We start from the raw sequence: 15,259 nt of genomic DNA on the forward strand, positions 1-15,259 counted from the left end.
CTCTTTGAAAAAAATGAGAACAGCATCTTAGACCGTTCCTCTTGCTGCAAAAAGAAGACCATAAACTTCAAACTTTTCAAATCATGTCAACGTTTTCCGGGCTTGTAGGCCGTGGTCCAGGAGCGAGTGAATGTCCCGACGTTTCACCGAAGACTGCGTTGGGCATTGTCAAGGGTTCCGACTGACTTCGATAGCAGCGAAGCTCTCAGTGGAATGAAAACGCTGACATGATTTGTAACGCCGGCCGTGAAAGCCTCAATTGCTTCAAACTTTCCATTTCCATAAAAGTGAGAGAATCTTTTGTTGTAATAATCTTCACATTTCCTGTATATTGCTGGTTTGTCTCTTTCAACTCAAGTAGACTGTTCAGGATCATCGTTTTCGAAACGCATAGTCGGGTTCACAGAGCCATTTTTTGAAAAGATATCCATCACAATCCACTGCGAAGTCTCCTTCATAGCAATCAAATCCTTTATTAGTCAGTAGTTCCTTAAGTTTATTTTTTATCTGGTGGTGGCGAGAGTTAATAAGTAAACCATTATGCAACTCATCTGCATCTGTAGCAGAGAGTAATTTCACTGCCCTCACTACGAAAGACACAGATTTAGCTCTTACATTAATTTAGACCGAAACATAAAACCTCTATTGTCTTATTTTTCTAACACCCAAGAAACATAGACTACATTTAATACCTGTCATTCTCAATCCCTCTCCATATGACAGTTTTGTTCCTCGAAATATCTCTACTGGCTAACGATATGTCGATGTCCCCTTCTCTAAAGAGGGGCGGTTTGTCTGACAAACTTGTCTGACTTACAAACAGTTCAACAAAACTATTGTTGTATGGTTCAAAAAGGCTGAAAAGCCCTTGTTCTATAATATCAGAAGAGATATTGAACACCTTGTCCATTCTTCACATCGAAATCGACCTTCTGATGTGATTTGATGTGATGTGATGGTCTTCTGACGACCACATTCTTCTCTGCTCCGACGAATACAGTTCCTTTACATATTCGGCACTGCCTCTATAGAAATCTTTGCAGTCTCCGATGACCGAGAAAATGGCTATGCAGTTTGGGTCAGGTAGGTATAACCTTGCATTTGGGTGGTACTGGGTTCGCACCCCACTGTCGACAGCCCTGAATATAGTTTCCCATGGTTTCACACTAGGCAAATTCTGGGGCTGTATCTCAGTTAAGATTAGGGTCGCTTCTTTCCCAGTTTTAGCTCTTTTATATCTCTTCGCTGTCATAAAACCTATCCGTGTTGGTGCGACGTAAAGCAAAATGGTAAATTAAAAAAGTCTCTCATGCTAATAATGTAACCTCTGGAACGTTTCTGTGCGGCTTCATCACATGAACACGTGGTATTATCACTGTCTGTTGATTATCAGCTCATCTTTCCTCAGAGCCACGCGATAGTTTTGGAAGTGTCTCATTTGACAGATATCTCTGTTGAAAGATTCTTTGTGAAACCTGGAATGTAACAGGGCTCTTAAAGGCACCCACAATAAGTGAATCAACAGATGGTTATAGTTTTAATATTATGAAGAAGGGGAATGATTCATTGGCTTTCACAAAGTACGTAGTACGGTGTCACGATTACACTAGGCCATGTATTGAGAAATTAGTTGCGTTCGTGGGTTGTTCGAGAGGCCCTGTCGCGTATGTGCATCAAGACAATTAGGAAAAACTACAATCTGTGGAGTATTCCATTGAGTTTTGGTGCAAGACAAAATGTTGAAATGCTTGCCGTATGTTTCCAAGTATGGGTTGCGGCAGCCGACGTCCATTACATCATTACGCCCGTTAGCGCAAACTACTTATTGACACAGCCATAAGATGTACCCACGTTATTTTAAGTAATCCTCCCATTTATTGATTTATACAACACCAACTCCCAATTAGTCCAGATTAATAATGTTTCAGTGTATAGTATCTGGCCAGAGATTTTCACTGCTACACTAATAGAGTTACTCAACACTGAGTGCTGGGGAGCGGGAAATAACCTGACAACCCAAGGGTGCCGACTGCTTCGGGCAGATGAACTGCCTTGTGAGGGTGATAGCCTCTCAGTGGAGGAAATGCCACTGGAACACATCAGGCAGCGTCGTTCTCCAGGTCAGGAGCAGCTACAAAGGGTGACTGTTTTGTACGTTAATGGGAGGCCTATATTTACAGTGAGAAATGACACGGGAACCCCCTCATTCATCTTTTCCCAAGATAAACCAATAGCTTTTCTTAATTCTAAATATTCCGGAGCTTCAAGTCCCCCAGATGGATCTTCGAGATAGGAGACTCTGTGAGACACACTGGAAAGGCGGTGGATATTTCACTACAGCGAATTGTAAAACAATTTATTTATATGAATATAGCCACAAGAGCTTTAATAGTGTGGCAATCATAATTCCAGAAGAACGCAACAGGACAGTCATCGGACACAATTCAGTTAATGACAGAATTATTGCCATTAAATTAAATTCAACACCCCGCAGGCTGAACACCATTCAGGTATATAGGCTAAAATGCGGTGGTTTTGAAGATGAGATGATTTTTTATGGATATCTGTAAAAATGCTCTCACCGATAATCCTCAGATGGGAGTTCTTATCATTCAAAGTCATTTCAGTGCCAAAATTGGTCATTCATCAGCCAACACCTACAACAGCACACATGTTGACCGCTTTGGCCTCGGAGAGCGGATAATTGTTTTAGTTCTGTGTCGACAATGGCATGATTGTTACCAACACACTCTTTCACATCATCCAAAACGCCGAAACATACATGGATATTCCCAGGTTACATAGTACGAAACCGAATTGATTTCATCTTTATAAAAGATCGTTGGAAGTCCTGAGTTTTTTTAAGAGTAGAAGGTACCATGGTGCTGAATGTGGTTCGGTCCATGTCCTCGTGGTCATGAAGTTAAGATTGAAGCTCACAGTTACTACTAACAAAATGGTATTTAAGCTTAACGATACAGTTTTACCTTATTCTAGTGATGGTGTCCGAAACAAACTACAAAATTTGGAAGCTAATCTCGAAGTCTCTGCAGAATTGACCTGGAACAACATTAAGACCGCAGTGAACAATGCAGTTCATGAAGCAGGTGGGAAATTTTCAGTATCTAGAAATTGGCTTAGCAGTGAAACTTGAGGAAAGAAATCAATTAAAATGTAATAAAGGTGAAATAACTGAATATCCAGAAATGTTCGTGACACTTAGTCAAAAATTCAAAGACAGCGCAGAATAGATAAAGCAAATCAGACACATGAAATATGTGAAGAAACTGGAATTCATCAGCAACGTGGCCAACCACATGATCTCTTCATGGAAATCAAGGAAATCATTCGTACATTTAAACCTCCTTCGTCGATTGTGGTAAAAGAAGGCGCTCTTACCATCGAGAAGAGACTCAATTGAAAGATGGAAGAAATAATGCGAGAAATTGTATGCAGAAATGTACAGAGAAATAGATAAGAATGTCGTCATGGAATACTCGACACACGATGACTATTCGTTGGTTCGATTCCACAGACAGTCCAGTAATTCACATAGTCACATGCAGTGAACAACTAAACAGCTCAACAGTATTCAATAGCAGGACGACACAACAGCGATCATTAACACAGGTCCATTTACCTTCACACTCGCGATAGCGGCTTCCCTCGCTGAGCCTCAGTCCCCAGAAATACACGAACACAAAGTAAAGTCTTCAGTTCTGTCGTCTCCACCCACTGACTGGTCTATCCGACACCACAACAACTCCTGGTTCAGACCTCGGCGGGACACTAGCGACAGCCAACACCTCCGTCGCCCTCAGCCCAGCCACCGAACCCCAACACACTGAGTCTCACACTGACCCCGAGTCCAGCACTGACTGTGACTCCACCGCGGAGCCCAATTATGACTGACTGTCCGCGGCTATCCTCTCTTTTTATAGCTCGAGTGATTTCAGCTAGAATTTTCTCAAGTTAGCTAGAGGCAGAAAATTCCCGTTGAATCTCCAAGAAACTCACAGGTAACCCGGCCGACGAGAACAATACACGGAAAGGCCGGCCCCACCCCGCAAGCCGGCTGGGAGACTCCAGTTCGTCTGAGTCACCAGCCCCTTCCTGGAAGTACCGAAAGGGGTTATCACGTGGCTGGCACGTAACGATATCATATGCAAGTAAAACCTTATTGCATACCATAAATTAACGATTGAAGTCCTACACCAGCTATCAGATTTCACCAGAATAGGCTAGTTTTGCTAAAGCAAGAGGAACTAGGAAGCAAATCCCCAATCTCTGCCAGTTGATTGAAAAGGCACATGAGTTCAATGTTCCATTATTTCTCAGTTTTGTAGATTACAAGAAGATCTTCGACTGTGTACTATGGGCAAAGTCCCCAGAAATACACGGGAGTTCTACGCTATCTTATCTTACTGACAAAAAGCCTTTACAATAACAACACTAACAAAATAAAAATTGACGGTGACTTGTCATCAGGCTTTAGTGTTTTATAAGGCATACGACAAGGCTGCATTACATCACCACCTTTTTATAACATCTGTGGCGAATGCAACATGCCTTAAGCTCTGGATTATTATGAAGGAGGAATTTTCGTTGGTGGAGAGAAAATCAGTGATCTACAATTTGCGGATGACACCACAGTTGTTGCAAGCAGTGTACAACAGCTTGATAAAATAATGGAACTTACAGAGCACGAAAGGAGAAAGCATGGCATGGAGACTGTTTTACTGAACTAAAACCAAACCAATGATCGTGAACAAAGGTGAAATATTCATCTGACAGACAAGTCAAAACATCTCCAGAAGGATCATCAGTTCACTTACCTGGATTCAGCAACACGTGACATTGGGAACTGTCAAAATGAAAAGAAGAGGCGCATGGTACTGAGACGCACAGTAATGAAAAAAGTGCGGAAGATATCGCAAAAGATCTAGGAGGCCAAGAATAACGACCGAGAGGATTCGTTGTGCTGACCACACGACACCTCATAATCTGCAGGCCTTCAGGTTGACCAGCGGTACTTCGGGGCTGTTGCGTCATGGGTGTTTTTGATACAGCAAAAAGGTAAGAAGCAATTGCTACAACACGAAAAGGAGACTAATCTTCACTCATCTTTTTCATGCTCCTTTATTAATGTGAAGCCTGGACCATAAAGGCTATGGACAGAAAATGCACTGAAGAGTTTGGAGTGTGCTGCTGGCGCAGGATACTGAGAATACCGCAGACAGCCAGGTAGGCAAAAGTTTCCATCCTCCATGAAACTGGAATGAAATCCCATCTCTCCACCATTGTTTACCAGAGAAACAGTTCCTTGTCACATTATGTGGAGGGAAGATAGAAACCTGGAGAAATTAATCGTCCAAGGGAAAGTTAATAGGAAAATGTCATGAGGATGTGAGGCAAAAGGATGGGTTGACGAGATTAAGGGCGTAACTAATTTGCCATGGAGAGTAACTATCCATAAAGTACAAGATCGAATGGAGTGCCGCCAGCTGATAGAATCTGAGCGAAGCGCTTGATTCACGATGCTGTCTCATGAGCAGGTTGACTGAAGAGAAAGAATGTATGCTGTCCACTCGCCTACTACCAACCAAAGAGACAGTTTCGATGGAGCTACCTTTATGATCTTTCTTACAATTGGTTTTATGTCGCACCGACACAGATCTTACAGCGACGGCGGGACAGGAAAGGGCTAGGAGTGGGAAGGAAGCAGCCGTGGCCTTAATTAAGGTACAGCCCCAGCATTTTCCTGGTGTGAAAATGGGAAACCACGGGAAAACCATCTTCAAGGCTGCCGACAGTGGGGTTCCAACCCACTATCTCCCGAATGCAGCCTCACAACTATGCGCCCCGAATCGCACGGCCAATTCGCTCTGTCCTTGATGATCTGTTAGAGTATGTACTTTACCACCTTAACATCTGGAGATATCCAACAACATGTTCTCGGGGTATGTTGTTAAATATTAATTTGGACTTGCACGAAATTCTCTAAGCTCAAGAATACTACAGGTCATCGTTTTGGAATTCCGACTCGTTGGCTGAACGGTCAGCGTACTGGCCTTCGGTTCAGAGGGTCCCGGGTTCGATTCCCGGCCGGGTCGGGGATTTTAAGCTTAAATGGTTAATTCCAATGGCACGGGGGCTGGGTGTATGTGTTGTCTTCATCATCATTTCATCCTCATCACGACGCGCAGGTCGCCTACGGAAGTCAAATAGAAAGACCTGCACTTGGCGAGCCGAACCCGTCCTGGGATATCCCGGCACCAAAAGCCATACGACATTTCATTATCGCTTTGGAAAAATTATTCCCACCTAGGTGGAGAAAGATGCTTACGCTGTTTCACTTCTGAGTACCAACTCAGAAACGCTAGCTCGTCCCCTCGCGATGCTTGGGCAATTTTCGATTTTTCTAAGGGTCTTGGGGCATCATCTTCTATAGTACCAAGTGTTTTTAAGTTTCCAGGGTACCTCGAAATTCCTCATTAATTCATGTCTATATTTATTTGTACCAACTTTAACCCTAGATGGACCAAGGGGTGTTAAAGATATCCCCTTTTCTTAATATTCTTGGCATTTTCGTGATATTGTAACTAGAGATCTTTAATGTCTGTTATGTCTGTTTAAATGAGTATATTTCGTTATTTGGTTGGAAACATGCTTTGATGTGCCATGGAAAATATATATACTGTATATTCCTATCAGAATCGTAATGGACATAAAATACCCCCCCCCCCACCCCCCGGTTCACAGAGTTACCCACACTTCTATAATGGTATTTAGTCATTTCAGGGATTAGTTTGAAGCAATATATGTACAACATCCGATATTGTTTGTTGTAAAGTGGGCAAATGGGAGAATGGTTGGTTTATCAACTGTGGAGAGTTAATACGCATTCATATCATGTGCTTATCTATAGTTTTCCATACAAAATGAGTAACATTCCCCCCCCCCCCCCAAGGAAAATTGTTGTATAACTTAAGGAAGTCATTCATTGTTGAATACGTTAATTCTCATCATTTATGTGTTACAGAATACTTTATATAGAAAATATAAAATAATTCCTTTACTTATTTTTATGAGTAGGTACTGGACATCTTGACCTCCTAACACTTGGTCCTACATGTTACGGATTATAGTTTGGTCATGCGAGGGTTATACATTGCTACGCGTCATCTTCCAGTACGTCTCCTTAATACTTCAAACTTCCCTCAACACTCCCTCGAGATTCGATATAAAAATGACTTTGTACTTTCAAAATACTTTAGATACTATAGCTCATCGCTCTGGAAACAAAGTTTCTCATTTGAGTGAAACATTTTTATGGTTGCTTATTTATGATCTCCTGAGTCCCAATTTCGAATGCCCCCTACTCAAGACACATGAGCGATTTGAGCACTTTCTATTTTTTTATTTTTATTTTATGGATCTTGTGTGTGAGATTCGCAGTTAAGTTTCTAGGGTGACTCGAAATGCCTCATTAACTTATGTCTATTTCCATGTTTATACCTACGTCTACACATCGCTACACTTCGATTTCCTTTCACTTGTATAGAGAGATATATTTTATTTATGGTGCCCGGATTATTATTCAGTGATATGGTAGAGACAGTGCAAAACCACTGTAGATGATAGGTAGCAAGTGATGTCCAGCCAACTCTGCGTCGGTAGATCAGAGGTACAGTAGGGTGGTCCGTCTCTTCTTCCCAAGTTCACTGGTTCGATCTCGGCCGACAGGTGCGTGTCGTAATTGTTGGCATGAATAAAGGCCCCATGCATTCTCAAACAAACTTAGTGATTTAACTATGTGAAATCATGTTTGAATGTAAAACTCTATGATGTGTGCAGTTAACATAGTTAATTATGTAGTTATTTAATTGTAAAAATGGGACCTCTTCTGCACCGTTAACGCAAACGGGGCTCGAACCCCACCGTCAGCTGTTCTGTGAATGGTTTTCTGTCGTTTCTTATTTTCACTTCCAGAAAAATGCCGGAACAGTTCCTATTCATAGGCACAAACGATTCCTTTCACCTCCTTACCTAATTTCATTTGCCATCATTCATTTCATGTCCGTTATCTCCTGAAATGAGTTTGTTGCGGGCATCCGGCCGCGAAAACATGCCATGTTAATTCACCTCACCTCAACCCCAACCCCATATCAAGAAGACAAATTGGTACACATAGAAACTCTTCAACAGTGTTCAACAGTACATATTTTAGCAGCACAAATTCAATTGTGTTTGCGTATACTGTTCACAAACATGTGGAAAGGAGGTGAATAATTCACTCCAAACCAACATAAAATGTCCCTATGGACATATGCCCTATGGTCAATCGTTTACGAGTTACAGTCTTCCAACTTTATTCAGGAAGTACTGGTAATAGCCTTATTTGGCACAATGCACGTCGTGTAGTAGTCTCCAGGATGATTTACCAGCTGGGATACTAAATTATAATAGAAGAAGTGCTCAAAATGTCCACCATGCTCCTGAATGCACACCTGAGCACGCCGATTCAGTGATTGTCGCGCAAGTTCGAACACTTCATCTAGGCGCTGACGAAGTTCTTCAATGTCCGTAACGACATGCGTGATTCTAAACTGCACCCTAAATACTAACCCTACTCTAGTGGAGTTAATAACTAAAACAGGCTTATCTTGTAAAAGATCGACCATAGGGCGTACGTTTTGGGGCGTACTATCCATCGATTTCTTCCCACATATTTGGGAACATTTTGTATACACTTCCATAAAGAGAATGATTTTTGCTTCCAGAGATGAACAATAATATCTTCTTACATTCCGTTATGGGTAAAAATTGATACACTTTTAAATACTGAGTAAAATGCATACTGCTCCTCCTTAAAGTATGACGCCCTATTTAAGGACACTCATATCACCTGAACTATCTTTGCACAAAATTGTTTATATTTTTTGTATTTTTAAATGATACTTTCCCACTGCCAACGGCCGTAGCCGTGTTGAAACATCGGATCCCGTGAGATCTCCAAAGTTAAACAACATTGGGCGTGGTCAAGATTTGGATGGGTTGCCACGCGCTGTTGCTGGGGCTAAGAGAATGGAGGAGCGGAAAGGAACTGGCCACCCTACCGTACGTAAACTCCGGCTCAGGCACACCTCTGCGGAGGTTCGGACCTGCCTTCGGGCAGAATACACCCTTACCTTACCTTTCTCACAATAAATTCAATGCTTGTTAAAATATTTTGACTTTAATGGGTGTAAGATGTCCCGCCAAGGTCATCTACACCATTACGTAAGATGTTACTAGAACGGTGGTTTGATTACAGTCATACCACACAAGATTGTAGAATTTAGATCAGTGAACACTCAGAATTCTGTGACTATGCAATATATATAGCTTTGATTAATCAACTAGGAACGTAGAGCTAGGTTGGATATTTCCTCAAATTTACCATAACCTCCATTGCTCCAGTAGTTCTAACCCGTCGGAGTTGGACACAATTGAAGTGTGAGGGAAGTCGTATTTTCCAAGACGTGAAGCCCACGATCACTAACAGATCAGAAGATTGTGTATCCGTATGTGGAACCTAGATCGTCTCTGCCACCATCCATAAAACACACAGCGGCATCATAGATAACCCTTTGTCGAATTTCACATTTCAAAGACGAATTACAGTAGAAATCCTGCATTCTTGACGCGCTTTGTACCATCTACTGTTAACATTCTACCATCAGCAACTGCGTGTCCAGTTAGGCCGTGAACAGGTGACATTTACTGTGGAGAACTACCGACATATGACATTTAGTAACGAACTCAGGTGCGACGAATCTGAAGCAGCGTATGAATCCAGTCTTGTGAAGTATCACACCTCAAGGACTGGTGGCGGTGTGATCTTTTATAAATTCAGGTCGTCTTTGATAATCATCTCGCGAACACTGAATATACAGTAGCACCTACAGAACAGTCTACGCCCTTATGTCTTACCATTAATGGCTGAGCTACAACGATCAATTTTCCAGCAAATACTTTACTAACTTCATTTTAACCCTGTAATGCCTAAACCAACTCTATGATGATACAAAAATTATGTTTCCAGTAAAACTATTTCCTATAGCCTCAACTTACTCTATTATATGCATTTTGTACCATTTCAAATTTTTGACCCTTTTATTTTTAATGTGATATATTTGTCGCACTGGGCATTTACTAGTACACGATATATTTCATTTAAAAATATTTTATTGTTAACTAACTTCTTATGTGTGTCTGTACAGTTATTGTCTTCCTAAATAGTTGCTTGATATTAATTATTTACCTTTTAACAGAAATAGGCCTTAAAATTAGAATAGTCGAGCATATAAAAATAAAAAAGCATATAAAAATGAGCATAAAGAGGAGCATTTTAGTTCAATTTCAGTTCAATTTACACTGTGATTATAATTTTCTAGCGCTATCTACACTTGGAACCTTCTGAAGCAATTCCGGTCTTTGTTCAAATAGAGATATACACTACACTTTTCACGCCAAATGTGGGAGGCGATCTTGATGCATCCTCTTGTGTCTTTCCATATTGGCCAGTGCTCGTACTTGTCTTTCTGGCAATCAATAACTGGAAGAACTGTTGTAGCTGCTTTCTTCCTAGATTGTGACACATCGTTTCTGCTCCCTAGGTCATCCTCACTTTGTTTTACCTTTGCCAGCTGAAACAAGGGCACATGCTATTTCAGCCTGAAACTTTCTCAATGGCATGTGTTGCTTTTGAAGACTTTTGCAATTCTCCCTGTACTTGATCCAACTATTGACAACTGCAATGCATATCAAATGCCAAAAGATGTACGGATACCATCTGCTACTCGTTCTAGGGAAAACCTGAAAATAATAGCAAATTATTATTATTATTATTATTATTATTATTATTATTATTATTATTATTATTATTATTACTATTATTATTATTATTATTACCCCATATTTCACTCGTATATGGCATACGTGATGGTCAATAATCACTCAATTTCAACAGGACAGACAACGAACAACAGCAATACATAACACACGCCATTCATTGGAAACACCCTCCAATGTCCAATGCCCAGTGTTACATATTTGTAACATCAGATTCTGAAATGTCTCTGCAGCTACACATATTGAGCTAGTGCATTCCCAAAGTACATTTTCTCTTCAATGAACATTATACTTTCATAATACAACTTTATAAGTTTGGAAAACACTAAATTATAGAAACAGTAAGAATAACAAACTTACCTTGCGTGTCATCTTCCTTCACAGCAGCGAGCGGTTGACTTCAACAAAATGGCGCGAACTTCCTGGACCACAGTTGAAGAAAATATCCACCAGAGTGTGTTCACGACTGTGTGACAAATGTGCTACGTGCTAGATGTATTCTAGCTTCTGATAGCATCTGAAAGTCGTGTGACAAATTTGTCACGCCGGGCATTATAGGGTTATGGAATTAACGTCTCTAAACTACTTCTAGGCTATCTGCATGCTTCCCTGAACGCGCTGTCTCCAGATTTGCCAAGTATCAACCACGTATGGGATCACTTGGGATGACAGTTACGTCCGTCGTGAAATCTTGGGGATATGGAATGACAATTTCCAGTCATTGTAGGATCTTCCGCCCTAGCGTTTACGATGTCTCTATTGCACAATACCTGACTGTATTGTTGCATGTGTCAACACCATGGACATCATGCTATTTGATTAGGCTATCTGATGTTTTAGGTAGACACGGCCGGCTTGATATTGAATAATCAGACAATGTTCCCCTGTTCTTATTGTCTTTACCAAATGGTATTTTATCCCATTGATCCTCTCTGATGTGCAATTTTTAGCTGTAAATACTGTATATACGGTACTAACATACAAAACCAATATTGTCCAATTTTTCTTTTAAAAATGAAGCCATGTTTTCCAGTGTTGACTTAGTTAAATGTAGCAAAGGCTTTTCAGTCTGTCAAGCACATAGCAAATACAATGTAAATTAAAACACTAAAAGCATATCTGTAAAACACACACTAACATACAAAGAATGACATGTTTCGTTCTACAAGAACATCCTCAGATTCTATCAAATCACTTAAAATAAGCTTATATATGTACAGTATTGTTTACGTAGCGTAAACTTGTCAATGATAGAGAGATAAGTGATAACATGAAACAGTAATGACAAAAATAAATTATATACAATTATAATATAGTGAAAAACTTACGTATTTATCTAGACTGCCGATGTAAAGTCTGTTGTCACCAAACACTATTTCAGGACTGTGGTCATGGAAAGTTTGTGGTGAGCCACGCTGTGCGTGGAGAGGGGAGGGCAGGACAGGGAGGGGCCTAGTAGATCGATGTGGATCTCTCCTATTGGATGATAAAATCGGGTAGACTATAGAGTGGAGAGGGGGGGGGGAGAGATGTAGGGCGGAGCGGCTGGAGAGCTGTGGAACTTTCCATCAACATTGGAGGGGGGGGGGGAGATATGTTATTGACCTATTTCATGTTAATTGTACCTGTATGTAATATGGATGAATGTAATTATTATAATTTTTATTATTTATAATAGGTGAATGAAGTACGGAACGGTATTATTATTATTATTATTATGAAAAAAGCAATTCACCTTCCGTCAACATTGGAGAGGGGAGAGAAGTTATTGACCTTTTCCATGCGAATGTACCTTTATGTAATATGGATGAATGCAAATTAATAATTTTTAGGTGAATAAAGTAAGGGACGTTATTATTATTATTATTATTATTACTATTATTATTATTATTATTATTATTATTATTATTATTATTATTATTATTATTATTATTATTATTATTATTATTATTTATTTACGATAGAAGCAATTTAAGGAGTAGGTGTTGTTAGATATTATGTGAGTAGAGCGAATAGGGGGAATTATTTAAATGTGTATGCTCATTCAGGTTATTGGCATTAGTATTTTTTGCGACGTAAATTTCTATTGCTTCTTTTATATTCAAAGATTTACTTTTATTTTCGAAGTGTAAAATTTTTAGATCAGTGTTGATGTCTGTGAAATGGTGTGAACAGTCGTAGATGTGCTCCCCGAAGGCTGAATGCCGATTATATCTGATCGCGTTTTTGTGTTCTTTGTATCTTGTATGGAAATAACGTTTTGTTTGACCTATGTATGTGGCGTTGCAGTTAGGTTCTTGGCACTTGAGTTCATACACTCCTGACTTTGAGAAAGGGTCCTTTTTGTTTAAGTTGTGTGCCAAACCCCTCCCTTACGGATAGCATATGACGAAAATGAAACAAACGTAACGGGAGAATGAGGTGCGGACCGCGATTAGGGAAGGCAGAAAACGGCCCTGAGCTCAAGATGGGCCTCGTTATTAACCAACGAGGACGATTATAGAACACTACCATAAATGAAACGTAGAATAAACATAAGGACAAGGTTTATTAGTAAATTAATAATAGAATCCAAACATGGAAAAAGAAGCCAATCGCATAACAGAGAAAACAAAAAACAAGACATAAACATACCTTCACAAGCGTTTCTGCCGAGGTCGTGGGGTGAGCTCAACATAAATAATTATAACACACACCAAATATTTCGTTATCAGCTCACTGATACAGTAATGACCTCATTACCATTAATATTTCAATTAAATTTGCCGTGCGCACGGTAGTACAGCCAATATATATTTTTTTATTTTTTTTTAACTTCAGATTAAATTATTCACAGCGCATATCTTTCCATTCTCCATTCGCACGACAATAATAGAAGCCTCCTACTACAAAAACATTTTAACCCACGTCACCACAGAGATCAACATAAGACGCAAGGAGTAAAGGAATGAACCAGCCAAAGGCGCTGAGTACAGCATCTTTGGTCCAGCAAAATAAAACAGGCATGCGCAGAGATACGAAAAATAAGAATACCAACATGGCCGACCGGCGGTTAGGCCGAGCCCCAACCAACACATGGCCAAGTAAATGACAAATCTGTACCAAGATAAGGAAATGAGGTACCCAAACAAAATCGAAATGAAACCGAAATAAAACATGAATGAACCAATCGATAGCCCATCTTCTACTTGCTTCAGACACCAGCATTCACTCATAACATTCACATGAGGTACAAATACACGCCACATGACTCACCTTAACACAGTTCCAGATCTCGCATATTGAACTAATAACGTGCACTATGGGAGCACAATATAAGATTATACGTAATTTGTATAATCGGGCAAAACAGGCAGGATCGTGCACCAAATCACATTAAGCTTGAGTTTCGTACGACTTCAAATTAAACTTTGTCGACACGAAAGTCGTTACTTCGAAGGCGGCCAGGTACAAACAAAACAAATGGACCCGAACAAGTGCACCAAAAACGTGATGGATTCGAGACCAAATTCCCAAATTAGCAGTAATCATAATATTAACCTCTCACAGTCACACACACCATTTACACGAACCGAAATAGAAGATGCACATCGACCGGCCCATCAGGGATCGTAAAAAGGTAATGCAAACGTAGTAATAATAAAGAGATAACAGAAAGCACATACCTGTTAAATCAAGACATTAATTATGGCATGAATGGTGGTAAACCCACGTTTAAATAAGGTAAAAATCCACCTAAAGCAAAGGAAGGCGATTTCACATCGTCTAGCCTCCATTGTTAAAAAAAAAATCACGAGTGAGGAAGGCAAAGATATGCGTCAAAAGATGAAAACAGTAGTCTAGTACGGCAAAAGATCGTCAATACACACCACGCAGAGTGCTGCGCTCTGTGGCCTATCAAGGGATATACTCAGGTTTTTCCTCGAACTGAGGTCAACAAAACTTGTATGAGTAGTAAACATAACATATGAGAAACATGCAAAAGGAGCATGGTTCAGTTGCACCTGCTGAAGTGTCTCTGTAGTGTGTTATTCGTTCGAAAAGCTACTTTTAAACCTTGTTTCTTGAAAATGTTAGCTACTTTGTATGTGTTATTGTTAACATAGTTGAGAACCACGTAGTTTTCTTTGTCGTGTGTGGTGCTTTCCCGGCGACTTTTCTTATGTTTATTTAAAAGTTTATCCACTGTGCCTGGAGGATGGTTGTTTTCTTTCGCGATTTGTTTAATTATTTGCATTTCTTCATTGAGATCTGTTGTGCTCATTGGTATGGAAATAGCTCTATGTATCATTGTATTCAGTCCTGCTATTTTGTGTGTGTATGGGTGGTTCGAGTTGTTGTCAATAGTGTGTGACGTCTGAGT

At 40.1% G+C, this 15,259-nt stretch overlaps 1 protein-coding gene across 1 annotated transcript in view; it reads left to right on the forward strand.

Moving 5' to 3' along the window:
• Positions 1-15,259, forward strand: part of LOC136874835 (neuronal acetylcholine receptor subunit non-alpha-2) — a 120,518-nt gene that overhangs the window by 36,834 nt on the left and 68,425 nt on the right. The window lies entirely within an intron of this gene.

Source organism: Anabrus simplex, chromosome 5 (genome assembly GCF_040414725.1).
Source record: "Anabrus simplex isolate iqAnaSimp1 chromosome 5, ASM4041472v1, whole genome shotgun sequence".
In the NCBI taxonomy this organism is placed as follows: Eukaryota; Metazoa; Arthropoda; class Insecta; order Orthoptera; family Tettigoniidae; genus Anabrus; species Anabrus simplex.